Genomic DNA, 15242 nt, shown 5'->3' on the forward strand with positions numbered 1-15242 from the left:
GATAAATTATCGTCGTGTATGCGATAAAAGAGACAAAATTATGTAACTTTATATATTATATATATTATATAAAATAACATAAAACATTGTATAGCGAAAACGTACACAGGTACATATGGTACATCATCTTTTCATTGAAAAATAGCCAGCAATTGCACTACTGATGTGAGTCACTCGTTTTCTAGCATTTAATATAGGGTGGTGCACAAGAATCGTTTCATATCAATATTAAGTTCGCCTATACGTAATATAAAAATAATTAAACTACATTCAACAAGTGATAATATATTACGAGACTATTTTGAATCTTTGAGACGATAAATGATATTTTAGATGTACTCTACGACATCACACAGTAAACTGCATAACAAGCACAGATTATGCGTTTGCCATTTTGCCATTACGCTCGTTTATTTCATTATCGTCCACATGTGTTATTCTTGTGTGATGCAATCGCAATTGATAACAGTCGTTTGACGATCATTTCTTGAACATTGAACCACTCAGTATCATTTAGTCCTTCTCGAAAGCAGTAATATGGCTGTCACGCTCGTGTTGCCGATCCTTGTATTTCTGGTGATTCTCTATCTCTTCTTGACGAAAAATTATAAATATTGGCAAAAACGTGGAATACCTTGTCCGGATGGCGCCTTGCCCGGTATCGGTCACTTCTGGGAAGTCGCTATACAGAAGATCACCTTGGCTGAGTGGTGTTGCAAGATCTATAATGCTTATCGGGATCGCAGCATGGTAGGAATCTACAACTTTATGACGCCGACGTTGATGGTCCGCGAGCCGGAATTGATAAAGACTGTGATGCAAACGAGTTTTACGAACTTCCATGAGAACGGCTTGAAGATCGATCCCAAATTGGAACCTCTCCTGGCGAACAATCCCTTCTTCTGCTACGGTGAAAAATGGATGACCGGGAGAAAGCGCTTGACCTATGCGTTCTCCAGCATGCGATTGAAAATCCTGCTCGAGACCGTTAAACAGGTATGCGAGACATTCCAAGACTACCTGGACAAAAAAATAGGCAAAGCTGGGAAAGTGGAGTTAGAGCTAAAGGAATTGTTCACCAGATTCACATCGCAGGTGGTATCTGGTGCTGGTTTTGGCGTTGATGGTTTAAGCTTCGACGAAGGGAAAGAAAAGATTCTTTCTATGCAATGGGCAAGTCCTTCCTCGATTCGACCGTTTTAAATAACATTATCTTCACTCTTGTGTTTTTTGTACCAGCGTTTGGCAAAATTTTTAAGACGAGGTTCTTACCGAAAAAGGCTGATCATTTCTTTAGAACGATCATTGCAGACGTTATGGAACAAAGAAGGAAGGAGGTGACACCCAGAAACGATTTTCTCCAGTTGATGACTGATCTGGAACGAATGGAAGGCGATAAGTTTGACTTAGAAATTCTCACTTCCCACGTGGTGTCGTTCTTCTTCGACGGTTATGAAACTTCCAGCAATGCCTTAAGTTTTGTAGGCTTCAACTTGGCCAGTTATCCAAAAGTACAGGAAAAGTTGCGCGAGGAGGTGATGTCTGTGCTGAATAAATACGATGGTGTGATTACTTACGAAGCCTTAAAGGATATGACGTACATGGATCAGGTAATAAATGAATCGATGAGAATCATACCTACTCTGGGATTGCTAAGCAAGGTTTGCACAGAAGAGACTGAGTTGAGAGGATCCGATGGCCTCGTTTGTCGCGTAGAACGTGGAGTGCACATCATGATACCAGTTAGTGGCCTACAGGAAGATCCACGATACTGGGAGAATCCCAAAGAGTTTGATCCCGCCAGGTTTGGCCCAGACAGGAAGCACAACATCGAGAAGTTCACCTATCTTCCCTTCGGCGAAGGACCGCGAATGTGCGTAGGAATGAGAATGGCTCAACTGCAGATAAAAGCGTGTCTGGCTACGCTCCTGAGAAAGTACAGCATAGAGCTTTCTCCAAAGATGCAGTTACCTTTAAAGATGGTAGCTTCGAACTTCCTGGCAACTGCAAAAGGCGGTCTTTGGAGCATAATCCGACCGATTTAACTACAAGATTTTTCTTTAGCTTTTTTTTTTGATAAATCTTTTGGGGTTGCGGTTTAATCACGAGATTAAAAAGTTTTTTTTGGCAAATTTTTTTTCCTTGATTTACTTTTTTCTACATTATGAATTTTTGTAATATATTAATTTTTGTGAGACTCTACTTTTCTGATAATAAATATTTTTCAATTATGTTAAATGATACTTTAATAGAAGTTGTATATAAAAAGTAAATAATAAAAACGTTAAATTTTAACGAAATATTTTATTTATCTGAAAAATTATAAACATTATGGTCTCTTATTCTTTAATAATACGTTCATATACAGGGTGTCCCATTTTAAATAATGCATTAAGACTTCTCGAAAACTATGATAGATATAGAAAACTGTTTCATACAAAAGTTGTATGAAGTTCGGAGGGAGACATAAGAAGGTACCATTGATTTGACCTTGGGTGGCGTCGCCAAGGCCAGGTCAAGATCACATCGATTTTTTTAAACGGAACCCCTTATTTTATTAAATCGAACCTACTTATTTTATTAAATCGGCCCCACCCAAGGTCAATGATACCTTCTTATGTATGAACCATACAACTTTTGTTTAAAACATTTTCCGTATCTACCATAATTTTCGAGAAATCTTAATATAAATTATAAATATTATATATATAAATATCTATAAATTATTTCTAAAATGTGACACCCTGTATATGAAATTTGTTATAGAAATTTTTAATTAATATACTTTAATTTATTTTCAGCATATGTTCAGATATTATTTTAGAAAAGAGATAATGTTTAAAACCAAGGATTATTACATGACATAACGCTTATTGCGCATTACCTAATTTCGCAATGTAAGTTAACAATCATGTGTAACTGGATTATATTATGATTAAAACGATTATAGAAACATGATAATGCATATTTCATAAATGAGTCTTTTGTATGCAGATAATAATAATGTGTACACATGCATTAAATATGAATACTCAATTTATATTCGTAATATATTATATCTATATATTAGTTTTTTTGTAAAATATAGATAATGATTTTTCTGGCTATAAATTACATTGTATTACAAAATAAATATTCAGTTATAATTAAATCATGTAATTGTATTAACTGCAATTGTTGACAGAATTATGCAATAATTAAGTATAATTTTCTGCTTGGAAATTTATCATAAGAGGTAGGTAGGTTGTATCTGTGTATAGATAATGAAAAAATACGTTCTATATATTACATACAGAATTTCTTTATTAAAATGTACCTACATATATTATGTACATATGTCGTATAGCAGCACTTTAGCGTATTTTTCTAACGAAAATTTATATATTCTTAGCTGCACTAAAACTACATTCTTATTACATTATTTTACGATGATGGAATACATTATTATATACGTACATTAAAATGTATCAAATAAGGCACTATACGGTGAAACCAAATATAATCAATCTCGCAGACGATAATCGTAATGCAGTTTGCAAGTTAAAATTAAATTAATAATCCGGAACATAATTTTTCTGCTAGAAATCATATCAAAGCATGATAAACGCATCGTGTATCGTGTAGTGTATGATACCTTAAATCTCTATCGTTCTCATTAAACTGACGATCGATTTGTATTTCGCCAGTTAGATCGAGATTCTTTAATCTTAATTCAATGATGGAAAGAAAGAGAAAGAGCGAAGGAAGAGAGAAACAGCGAATTATGCTTGCTTTTGGTGCCGATTTAACAGTAACAAAACAGTTTCTACGACAAATTCTTTAAGAACAAAAAACTTGGAACACGGGCATTAATAGCATGCAACTTCTTGGGATTTAGAGGTAACAATGGTAACTTAACAATAACATAATTTTGAATAACAATAATCAGGGATACGTAACAAGGATTAGATAACAATAACGATTATAGGTGCGTCATGATGGCTGGCCAAGTGTTTCTGACAATTAAATATTTGTCATAGAATTTAGTTGCAAGAAGATTAATTGAATCAATAATCTTGTTAAAAAATTTATAAATGTCAGTGGAATAGAAATGATTTTTTTATCTATTGGTTGGATTATATTAAATAATTCAGTTGTTTCTATTGATAATATGATTTTAAATATATCTTTTCCATATATTACGAATTATTTTCAAGAAAGGTAAATGTGGCGAATTATATGTTTCATATATGAAACTGGAATTTTTACTTTTATGTTAGAGTTTACATCTATTTTTTGGAACATACTTTTTACCGTGCTTGCGAGAATCATATTTACATCGAGCAAGTCGTAAGAATAAATTTTCATATATGCCAAAAAGGAAAATATAAGCGTAAATATTATTAATTGCCCAATTGGAATAGATTTGATTGATCGCCCTGCCGTCGCATTGTCAACAATAATAAATCAATCTGGAAATGTAATGTTTTCGTAATAAAATCTAAATAGCAAATATTAATAAAGATAATAATATTAGGGATCAAACAAATGGATAGGGTAAACAAAAACGGTATTAATAACGAGCGGGATAAATGTGTTTAAGTAACGATTATACAATAATATGTTTAAGGTAGATAAACTAATAACTTCAACTGACCAAAATTTAACACAAAATGTTAACGCATGTTTCAACTTGTACAAACTTTTAACAACAATGATAAAACGGGGAGATATGTATCATCAGAATTTATATGGATTTTGGAATGTAACAGAATTTCTATGAATTTTGGAATATTACAGAGCATACATGAATCAGAAAGTAATATAATTTTTTGAATATAGATTTAGAAACTATTAACTTTTTGAGAGGTGTGTGTATATTTGTCAAATTGAGATAACATTGATATATAAGATTTTTCTCTTTTTTTACTGAAATATCTTGATTCAAAATTTTTTTTAATGGATTTACACGCGAATTATTTTAAGATTTCAGAAATGCAGCGAATATATCGTATTTAAAGTCGAAGTAGAATTTTCAATGTCTGTTCAAAATTTATTATAGTAACTAAAAGGATGGAACGAATGTTTTTGAAGGTGTGAAAAAGATTTCCGAGTACAAATATTCGGCAGGAGTTTTGCAGTTGCTTAATGACGATGATCTACAACACGAACAAAGTATCAACAGTATAATCAACAAAGGATTAACAGTGTTAAACATAACTTTTGGACAAAAATGGGAATATTCGAAGTCTTGGTAACGGGGAAACATGCGATAAAATAACAAGGTTAAACAGGCATTAAAGGGAAATGGGATGTAACATCTGATAACGTATTAACAGCAACAACGTGCCAAACAGAAATTCAACGTAAACAACGGGAGAATCTTGGGGAGGAGTACTATGTCGGGTGGCCAAAAACGTAAAATTCGACACAAACGTAAACAACAGAAACAGTAACATTCAGATAAGCAACATACGAGAAGCATTCAAAAGCAGCATAATACGTTTGCGCGTTGTATCTGAACAATTCTCTTTCGTGGAATGTTTTGCATCTCCTTTCTTTACGAAATGTACTTTGAACGCCTTCGTTCGGATCGTATTATTCCGGACAGAATTTAATTTTAATCGTTACTACGGGCAAAGTACAAATCATTCATTAATATTTTACATCGAGTCCAATGATCTTTATCTGGATAATTAACATAAACCATTTGTTTCTGTAAAAATGTGTGTATGTGTTTACCCTAGACCTTAAAACTACATCCTAAAGATATCCAATTCTATAAAGAAAACTGTTAATGTTAAATTACATGGCTTAATTCATCGAATGTATAATAACGTGACTATTCTTAAAGTTAAAAAAAATTTCTGTTCATTATATTTGGATAAATGTTTATGGATTAATTAGGCACGATTTGCACTTCTCGGCCGATTTTCGACTCGGCTCCGCCTTCTACTATTCTTCTCATCACTTCAAGTTTAGGAATAATTTATTCTATTTTTTTTCGTTCATTACATAACTAAGATAGAATGAGCATAAGCGTTCAACGTTTCTTACGTGTTGCTTCATTCTGTCTTAGTTATGTGATGAACGAAAAAAAAGATATAGAATGAAGTTTACAGGGTGAGCGTCCAAAGCGGGTGGACCTCATGATAAGCGTCGTACGCTCTTAAACGTCGAGCGGCATTTGGACTGCGTGCGGGATGATGAGGTGAGAAGAGTAGCAGAAGGCGGAGTCGAGTCGAAAATCAGTCGAGAAATGCAAATCGTGTCGAGCCCTGGATTAATATATGGATCGATCTAAACTAATTAATCATCTCACGAAAATTAATAGTCTTAAGTAATCTGTCTACGAGATGAAGCTATCAACTGTAAATTGATAATATTTGTCTTATTGTAATTCTTCAGGCAATTAGCGATGTAAAGCTTGACAGTAAATTAACGAAAAATCATGTAGTAATTATATATTTCATGGAAATAAAAAGAGATATTTGATAAATTAGAACGATTATTGTTAACTTACAGCATTGAAGCATTATTAATTTACAATTGATAGACAACATTTCACAATACTAAATATTAGCATCCACGACTTGTTCTTATTACTACTCATATCATTTATTTGTCTGTGGAACATCTCTATCTTGACTGAGTATGCCAGCAATTAAAATTAAAAATTAAAAATTAAATCTAAAATACGCAAAATACCTACGATACAATTGTGTATCAATTAAATCTTATATATATATATATATATATGTGTTAAATAATTCACGTTCTACATCGTGTGTTTGTCGGAAAAACGGTCAAAAGACGAATTTTAGGTTTTCTCTTCTTGACTCACGTATTTTGTGACTATCGAAGTACTAAATAGTTGAAACTGAGCAGCAGAATAATTTAAACGACATCAAAATACGCAGACCCTGAAAGGAACTTGTCGGTCTCGCAAAACGGCGATTACGTTAATTACATATCGTAATTCGCAATGCTTATCACGATTTCGCGAAACCAACATTTCTTCACATCCTTTCAGCATCTTCGTATAGCTGTCAAAACAATTGAATTTTTCATTTTCTTGTAATAATAAAACACAAATATTTATCTCAACTTTGAAATTACTTTTGTATTCAGTCATTTAATTACTTTAAGGCATGCCGGCTACTGATTTATGATTTCGTGTAGAACGTATCGAGTTTTATATGTTCATGCTCATTTCTTTCGTTTTCGTTTTCTTTTTTTTTTAGTTTTTATACTCTTCTTTTTCATGGATAAAAAAATAAATGAAAATAAAAGAAACAAAAAAAATCAGAACTAAAAACAGAATGAATAACTAATCAATCCATGAAATCATCGAAATATAAAGGATATGTCGAATTCAACAAAAATTAAACACAACATGTGATAATGAATGATATAAAATTCACAAAGCGCAGCTAAGAATCTAAAGTTATAACATATTCATTTCGGATAAGTCTTGAATATAATATTTGGATGTTTACAAGTTTATCATTCTTACAATCAGAAAGTTTGTATCAAGAGTATCAAGTCGTTATTTATAATTATTGGTATAATAAATAGTTTTTTTGCAGTTTTATGCGGTTTACATATTTTTCACTCGATGTTTCTAGTCATAAAAATGTCAGAACTTTTCTCTCCAATTTTATTACAATTCAAGTTACAATTTCTGTTATAATCGAATCTGTATCTCTTGAAATACGCGAGCCCTTGTGCTAACGTAAAACTCATACAGTAAAGGAAAGTGAAATATATATTCTATGTATATACATTTTAGAGATCTATAGGGAAGGTGCGCTTTGTGCTTCGATATTAACGATGATTTCACGAAATAGGTAAAAATCGAACGAAATAAAAATAATGGACAAATTAAAAAAAAAATAAATAAAAATAAATAAACTAAGTCTACAAGAGTTTTATACGTAACTAAGTAAGGATTTAAGTGCCCAAGATGCAGTACTTTGACTATTTTTACGGCATATCAAATAGTTTCCGCTTTAAGTTAATATTCACGAAGTTTTTAATCGATATCGTTAGTAACTTAAGTATAATCTAAGATAAAATTGTACGATTAGAACAAGGGATAGTACCTTTGCTGATGGTCCCACGACGTTCCGTGTTGTTTGTTGACCCAAACGACTGTGTCCCATGTTGTTCCGCTATGATTTGGTGCTCGCGATTTTCCGTGTGTGTCCAAGAGTTGTCGTCCGAGGGTAGGTCCTCCGATGAATTTCCACGAAACATAATTAGTCCTTTGCTCGTCTTGATTCCTCGAGCTCTTCTTGCTTGACAGGAAAGAAATAAAAAATCGTTGTCGATTAGTTAAGCTCTGTTTAGCTTGTCGAGGTTTCTTGCACAGTTGGAAAAGTCCGTGACAGCGATTTTTGTCCTGAGATTTGCATCGAGTCGGAATGCTTTTCGATGTAAAATTCTATTCTTCATCCAGATTCGAATCTTCGTGCGATTCGCGTTGAATTTGTGACCGAGTGCAGAGTTTATTAGAGTAATGGAGAATAAATGGTTCTCTCCGAGTTTGCTTTGCTTCGAGTAAATGGTTCTCGCCATTCTTGTTTTTTGGCAGTATTTTGCGGTTGTTTTGTATTCCTGAAGCGGTTTTTGCTCGTTGGACGTAATTTTTCAGATAAAATAGTTGATTTACGCCGCTACAGAGCCGCGTGCGAAAGTTCGTTTTTTTTTTTTGTGAAAGTTTATTCGCAGGTTTTGCTGATAATTTCCGGTTGTTTTCAGAGTATCCTTGGATTGGACCAAAAAGGACTCCGCGTGTACTGTTTTGCATAGCGTCATTCGCAAACGAACGTTATATAAATTAGCTCGATTGATGATCCAATTGATTTTGGGGTTCGATATAAATTGATTCGATTAATGATCGATTTTGATTGATTTGGAGATGACATCTGCTTTGAATGTCAATCTTTCCGCCCACTTCCCTGTGGATTTTGCTTGTGAAATTTGCGCGGGTCGTTTTTAAGATCGTCTGGTTTTTGAGCGCTGCTGTTTGCTCTTTCTGCTAATCATTAATCGATCGAGAAATTGTAGGTCAGGTATTTGACGGTGCGCTAACTCGTCGATCCGAAATAACTTACGAATTTCGATCGAGAGCCTATTCTTCGTCGCCAGGTTGAGTTCTGGAAGATCGTTTTTTTTTTTTTTCAGATCGGTGCAGCATTGTTTTGGCTGCACGATGTAATTTACGTCGTGATTATCGATTTTGCGATTTGGCGCTTTTGATCTGCTCTGAAGCCTTAATTTGCATGCCGTTGATTGACATGTGCGTTAATCGATATCGTCTCCTGTTTGAAACGTGAAATGATCAAAATCAGTCTTGCGGAACTGTTTCACATAAAATTGCCGGGAAGAGTTTGTGAGAAAATAATCATCGATAAATCGTACGTGAACTTGGAATCACGTTGTATCTCTTTGGTGATGGCGCAGCGCGTAAAGAACGTAGGGAAGTGTAACGAGAAGTGTTTTTTTTTTCCTCGCGGTACGGTCCGCGGTAATGCCTTCTGTAAATCGTACATACGAAAAAAGATCACGCGTCCTGCTGCGACCGTTTGGTAAATGCTCTGCGAAATTATAATCGTAAGGTGCGAGACTTGCGCTTGTGGCGGCGTATAGACCGAAGGGTTGCCTGGTTGAGGTCGGAGGAACGATTCCGTCCATGCCGTGAGCCTTTTTGTGAGGAGAGACGTTTTGTCCTTTCCAATCCAATTTTGAGCGAGGCAGAGTCTGGACTCTCGCAATTTTCTTTTTCGCGCTGCGAAACAACGCGGAGCACGCTAATTACGTGCGCGTGCGTGTTATGAGTGTGTGCTTCTTTTCGTTCCTGAAGTAAAACTGCGTGTTCCTGAAGTGCGTCGCGTGATGCACGCGCTGTGATATTTCCGTAATTTTCTATTGATTTCAGAGAATAGATTTCGTCGATAGTGTTACTATCATTAGTATTAGTATTGGCTGTGAGGGTGAAAGTAACGTCGGCGTTTGATTTTTTTGAAGTAATAATAATAGTGATAGTAAATGTGTGACGTTTCCAGGTGTGTTTGCTGTTTTTGACGATGCTCCAAGTGTTGCGTTGAAAGTGTTCGATTTCGTTGCTTTTGCTCTTCGGTCCGGCGAGAACAGCAGGTGCAGCCACCGCCAGTCAGGAGATTCCTGAGTTTCCGAAAATTTCACGTTGGAGATCGAGTGATTGACGATTGTGTGCAGTCTGGCGTGTGGCGTAGACGTTGTCGAGACGGAAGGTGGTTGGTCCAACGAAAATAAAAATTGCCTGGTTTGGTCTTGAGATCGAATGCCGGAAGGTTCGTTCGATACTGGAACTCGCGGAGTTTTGTGTACGCCTCGAGGATGTCTCGTTCGAAGGCGCTTTCGAGTGTGCAAGATAAATCATTAATATTCCTCAGGCTCGCCGGGTAGACATGTGAGAGCCTGTTTTCCCCTCTTGTGTGCGAAATGTGTGAATGCGATAACTTGAAACAAATGATGCGCGATAGTTGCGATAATCCAACAAATCCCGTAGATGCAATAAATATAATAGAAAGCCTGGTGTGGATTGAAGAATTGTTGCGATCGTCGTTCTTGATCTCTGATGATCTCCCACGATCATCGAGGAACGAGATCGCGCCGGATACAGTTCCTTATCCATTTCGGTACTCGTTTTGGCTCCTCGCCGGATAGCTGGCTTCCGCCTGACATCGGTTGATTCCGGCTGCACCCGCTGGTGTTGATCCTTCCGCGCCGTCCCGTCGACTGGTTGATGCCATGATTGATGCCCTGATTGCCCTTGATTGTTGCTGCCTCGTTTTCCCGGGCCGTCCAAGTGGTGAGACCTGGAAGGGTGTGAGCGTTAGCTACGAAAAAAACACACAAGGGCCGGTTGTTCACGTTTCTCCGTGCGTTGAAACTCTAATCTAACCGATTTCTACCAAATGCTCTTTAGTGTCGCTAAACAAAGTGGTCCCTTTGAGATTTCGGATAGTACTAGCTAGTGCAGGTTCGAAAAGTATGCGTGCGGTCGTCGCCAAGCGTCGTCTTTGAAGATAGACACCGAAAGATAGACATTTCTTCACTATTTGTTGCTGTTCTTATCTTTTCAGAATTCGCGAACGCCTTGTACGTCTTTTGACCTATTAACGAGTTTCCATGGGCAAGGAATTTCGATCAATTTCGATCAGTACAGGCGTATTCTTGATGAGGTTGCAGTAAATGATGAATGATCCGATGATATTTTAGACTTACATCCGTTCCTTTTTTGTTATATGTAACCGATTTGCATTTTGTTCGGAAAATACTTCGCGACGCTTAACTTCACGATGAATTTATATCATATTCGGAAAATTTAGCTGTGTTGAAGAAAAGTGTTGATGTAGAAAATTTACAATTACGTAAAATGTCGGAAAATCTATTTTTTTCTTTGAAATTTTGAATCAGATTGAGAATCAACATTTAACGGATATTTGACAAATATCGTTTTTAATAATTTTATCTTCAGTTTTTGTCAATTTCATCTTCAGTTTTGTTGTAATGCAATGTTTCATTTAATCTTCCTTTTTCGTGAACAGTTAGTAAATTAGTTTTGTACATATTTTGATTCAATGCACTAAATTTTATTATTGTTTTTGATCGTTACTGACAAATATGTAACAATGATGAAGTTATTCAAATTTCAAAAGAAAAGCTGTTTTTCTAGCATATTTTACTTTTATGTTCGTCTTTATAAATAGCTTTTAGATGTAAAACTTTGAATTCTGCATCGAAATGACGGACAAGTTTTTCGGATTTTGTACTCATCAAGTGAATTACTGCTCGTGCTTTTGCGAAATGGGCCTTGGAAGTCTGTCTGTGTGCACTCGATTTCTTAGAGCAATTCGATCATTCGTCCAATAGATACCGATCATCCCGAAGAACGATATTATACAATCACTTTCCTTGAATCTTGAATCAGTTTGGCACTTATTCCGGTTTTCATAAACATGAATGTAGTCGAGTGTGTTTCCAAATAAATCTTATTTTTATCTTGGTCAACGTAAAAGATACTTTTCAGTCATCATATTATCTGTTGTTTGAGAGAGACTTATTCTGATCTTTTAAAAAAAAACTCATCTCGTATAAAAAGCCAGAAACAAGATTTAAAGGTCATGGCCAGTGTTATCAAAAAATCAAATATTTTCGAAAATTAAATGACGGATTTATCGTCAAAGCGTATCTGTTCTTATTAGCTACACTTTTTTACTCTTCTTACATTGGAGACGATAATCGTGGAAGGACTTTAACTTGACATCTCGCTGCGAAGATTTAGAAGTTGGAGAGAATATCTTGCAATAATGTAATCACAAATAAATACATCGCGATGAACCGAAATAGAAATAATTTTGAAGAATGATTTTGGAAAATTCCACAAGTACCAGATTCACGTATTTTCTATCTTCCTTTGTTTCCAGGAACGATACGAGATGTTGTAAAGCACAATAAGCTGTTTATTTTGTAATATAATGTTGCATAATGATTGCAACGTGTATTTTGTAAGAAATCTTTTGGACGTTCTCGTGCCATGCGGCTCTCATGAAATCTCAAAGTTTTTTTTGCATTAATACTGCTTACCACGATTATACGAAATATATAACGATACGCACTATTGCGAGCAGCTGGTAGTAGCCTGCGATTTTGAATAAAACGCGTAATTTCGTTAGTGATTCGTCGACAATATGTCAGTTATCCTCGCGTTTCGGAGGGATGACGGAGGGAGGACGGAGAGAAGGAGCGTGGAAAGTGTAGCTGAGAGGAACAGAGCAGAAGCGAGAATTAAAGACCTCGACGGTTCCCTGTGTGTACAACCGGAACAACCGGCCCCGGAAAGACCGGAGAGCACAAAAAGAGGGCGAAGCGTGAATCGTGGAAGAGAAGCGTGGCCGCAAGAGAAGAAGACAAAGAAGTCGTGCTGTTGTACTGCTGATGCAAAGATGCTGGACCGTGGGACTTGTTATAGGCATTATGAGTTAGTTAGCCCCCTTTGGAGGTTTTTCTCTCTCTTCCCTGGGAACGCGGGTAAATCACGAAACGCGAAGGGGAACGGGAGCGAAGTGACGAAATACCTTTGTACGGATGTTAGAAGGGCCGGGTACGCGGAGCGTATGAGGGACTCTTAAAACGGAAATTATTTTTTTTTGTGGCTTGTTAGATTCTTGAAGGCCGCGCGACAATGCCAAAGCCGTGGCTCTTTGTTACGCGAGTCCGGCCTGCTTCGCGTTTTGATGTCCGGAATCTTTTCTTCCGCTAACGATCGCGTGGTGTTCTCGTTGGCGTTTGACGTTCGTTCAGATCGTTAGAGTGGTCTTGACGGGTTTCGACGACTGATCTTTGTCGACCTGTTACGCTGATTATCTCGAGCAATGAATTATAGCTCGTTACGTTATACAACTTTGATGGTCGGTTTCACAGATTATTCGGGCTCGCGTGAAACTGATGATGAAGCAGTAATCGAGTATTCCGTTTATTTTACTTAAAAATCATCTTTCCTTGATAGATCACGATTTCTATAATTGTGACACGTCTTTCTTATAATTTGCTGTCGAGATTTTGCAATTTTGCAATTGAAGAAAACCAGCAATAGTCAATGATTAGTTTCGCGGGATTATTTCTTTCATGGTTGCGATAACTAAATTGGTAATTTTCATACGTATATCTTCTTTCGGAAACAAAACGATTCGCCCGGTCGTTTTACGAATTTTTAGAAAAGCACGAAAATCCAAAGATATTTTGTACTCGTCTGAAGCAATTAAAATTATTTTTGAACCATTCAGGAATTCTCACTTGGATATTATTGAAACAATCTTTAACATCGGAGAGAATCTTTTCTTTTTGTAGCATAACATCGAAAGAAATATTCAATCATCTCTGTTTGTTTCTATTGCTATAATTGCTGCTATAATTTCTTAATATTTAAAAAATGCTATCTTACATGTGATTTTAAATTTAAACTTCGCTTTAAATCGAGAATGTTCTTCAGTCTTTGTATCTTCTCTATGTTTTCTTATTTTCTTCACATTCCAATAAAGTTTCTTTATATTCTTTGTACATCTCAAATCAATTCAAAGATACTATTGTATCAAAAAATTCGGAAGAGATCTTTTCTTTTAAAACATATTATGAAGTGTCCATTATAAGAGCCGATAAATTCTTCTATTTTCTTGTTGAAACAATGGGAATTATTTTCGAAATGGTAATATAATGCTAGCGATTGATTTTAAAGCCAGAAGTATCATTTATAAGTCAAAACGTAATCATTATTTCACTTATTGAATTGATATCATTGTTCTATTGTAAGCCCACTTTTCAAATATTATTTTATTACGTGATCTTAATTTTATTATTTCTGATATTATTAATAAATTAATATAATGAAAACTTGGCGGGATATAGCGTGTATCAAAAAATTTGTTATGCTGATTTGACAACGTTAAATAAATTTGAATGACTTATTCAAATAGGTTCTATAAAAATGCTTTAATTCTATTTGAAGAAACCAATTTTATATGCGCGCACGTTTTTTCCGTAATGTAACTGATTTCAGAAAAGTATCGTAATACAAAACTAGAGAAAGTAACACGTATGTTACTCTCACGTGGCAATCGGGAGTTATATTATTAAAATACGGTGAATTTTTAAGATCCAAGCAGAATAAATTTTGTGATCATTTCGTAGGGATGAATTTATATTTTTGTCATACATTCTCATCGGTTGTAAGCAAATCCAGTTAGATGCGAGGATCAAATAGATTAAATGAAAAGTGATATTTTTTTTATGTATCGCAATTTATGTATACCTGATACTTTCAGTAATGTAAATTCCTTTGGATATGGAAATGCATTTAAAGGAACAATTTCTTTCGTATCAATGTATTCGGTGACCGAATCAATGCAGTGTTTATACTGGTTACGTATGCCGATATCGATCGGCATGCTCTTTGCTTCCGGCGTTTAAATATGGGGAACAGAAAACCGATCCCCTTCGCACTGATCGAATATGCGAACAGGTGAAACAACTGCCCGAACAGCATAATTTCTTTCGCGATGAATGTTTTTACTTTCATTTGTAAGATATATAATTTTCAACATTGCTAATATTGTCACTAGTTGATCTTAATTTTGTTACAAAAATTATATAACTTTACTTAAAGACTATAATTGTTAATTTTTGTTGCATAATCTCTGTCAAATGTATTTTTTGGA

The 15242-nt window shown here is 35.3% G+C and overlaps 1 pseudogene; it reads left to right on the top strand.

The window, feature by feature from the left end:
* Window positions 1-483: 483 nt before the first annotated feature.
* Window positions 484-2103, top strand: LOC108726516 (cytochrome P450 9e2-like; annotated as a pseudogene).
* The last annotated feature ends 13139 nt before the right edge of the window (window positions 2104-15242 follow it).

Source organism: Mycetomoellerius zeteki, unplaced genomic scaffold, assembly GCF_001594055.1.
Source record: "Mycetomoellerius zeteki isolate Tzet28-1 unplaced genomic scaffold, Tzet1.0 scaffold426, whole genome shotgun sequence".
In the NCBI taxonomy this organism is placed as follows: domain Eukaryota; kingdom Metazoa; phylum Arthropoda; class Insecta; order Hymenoptera; family Formicidae; genus Mycetomoellerius; species Mycetomoellerius zeteki.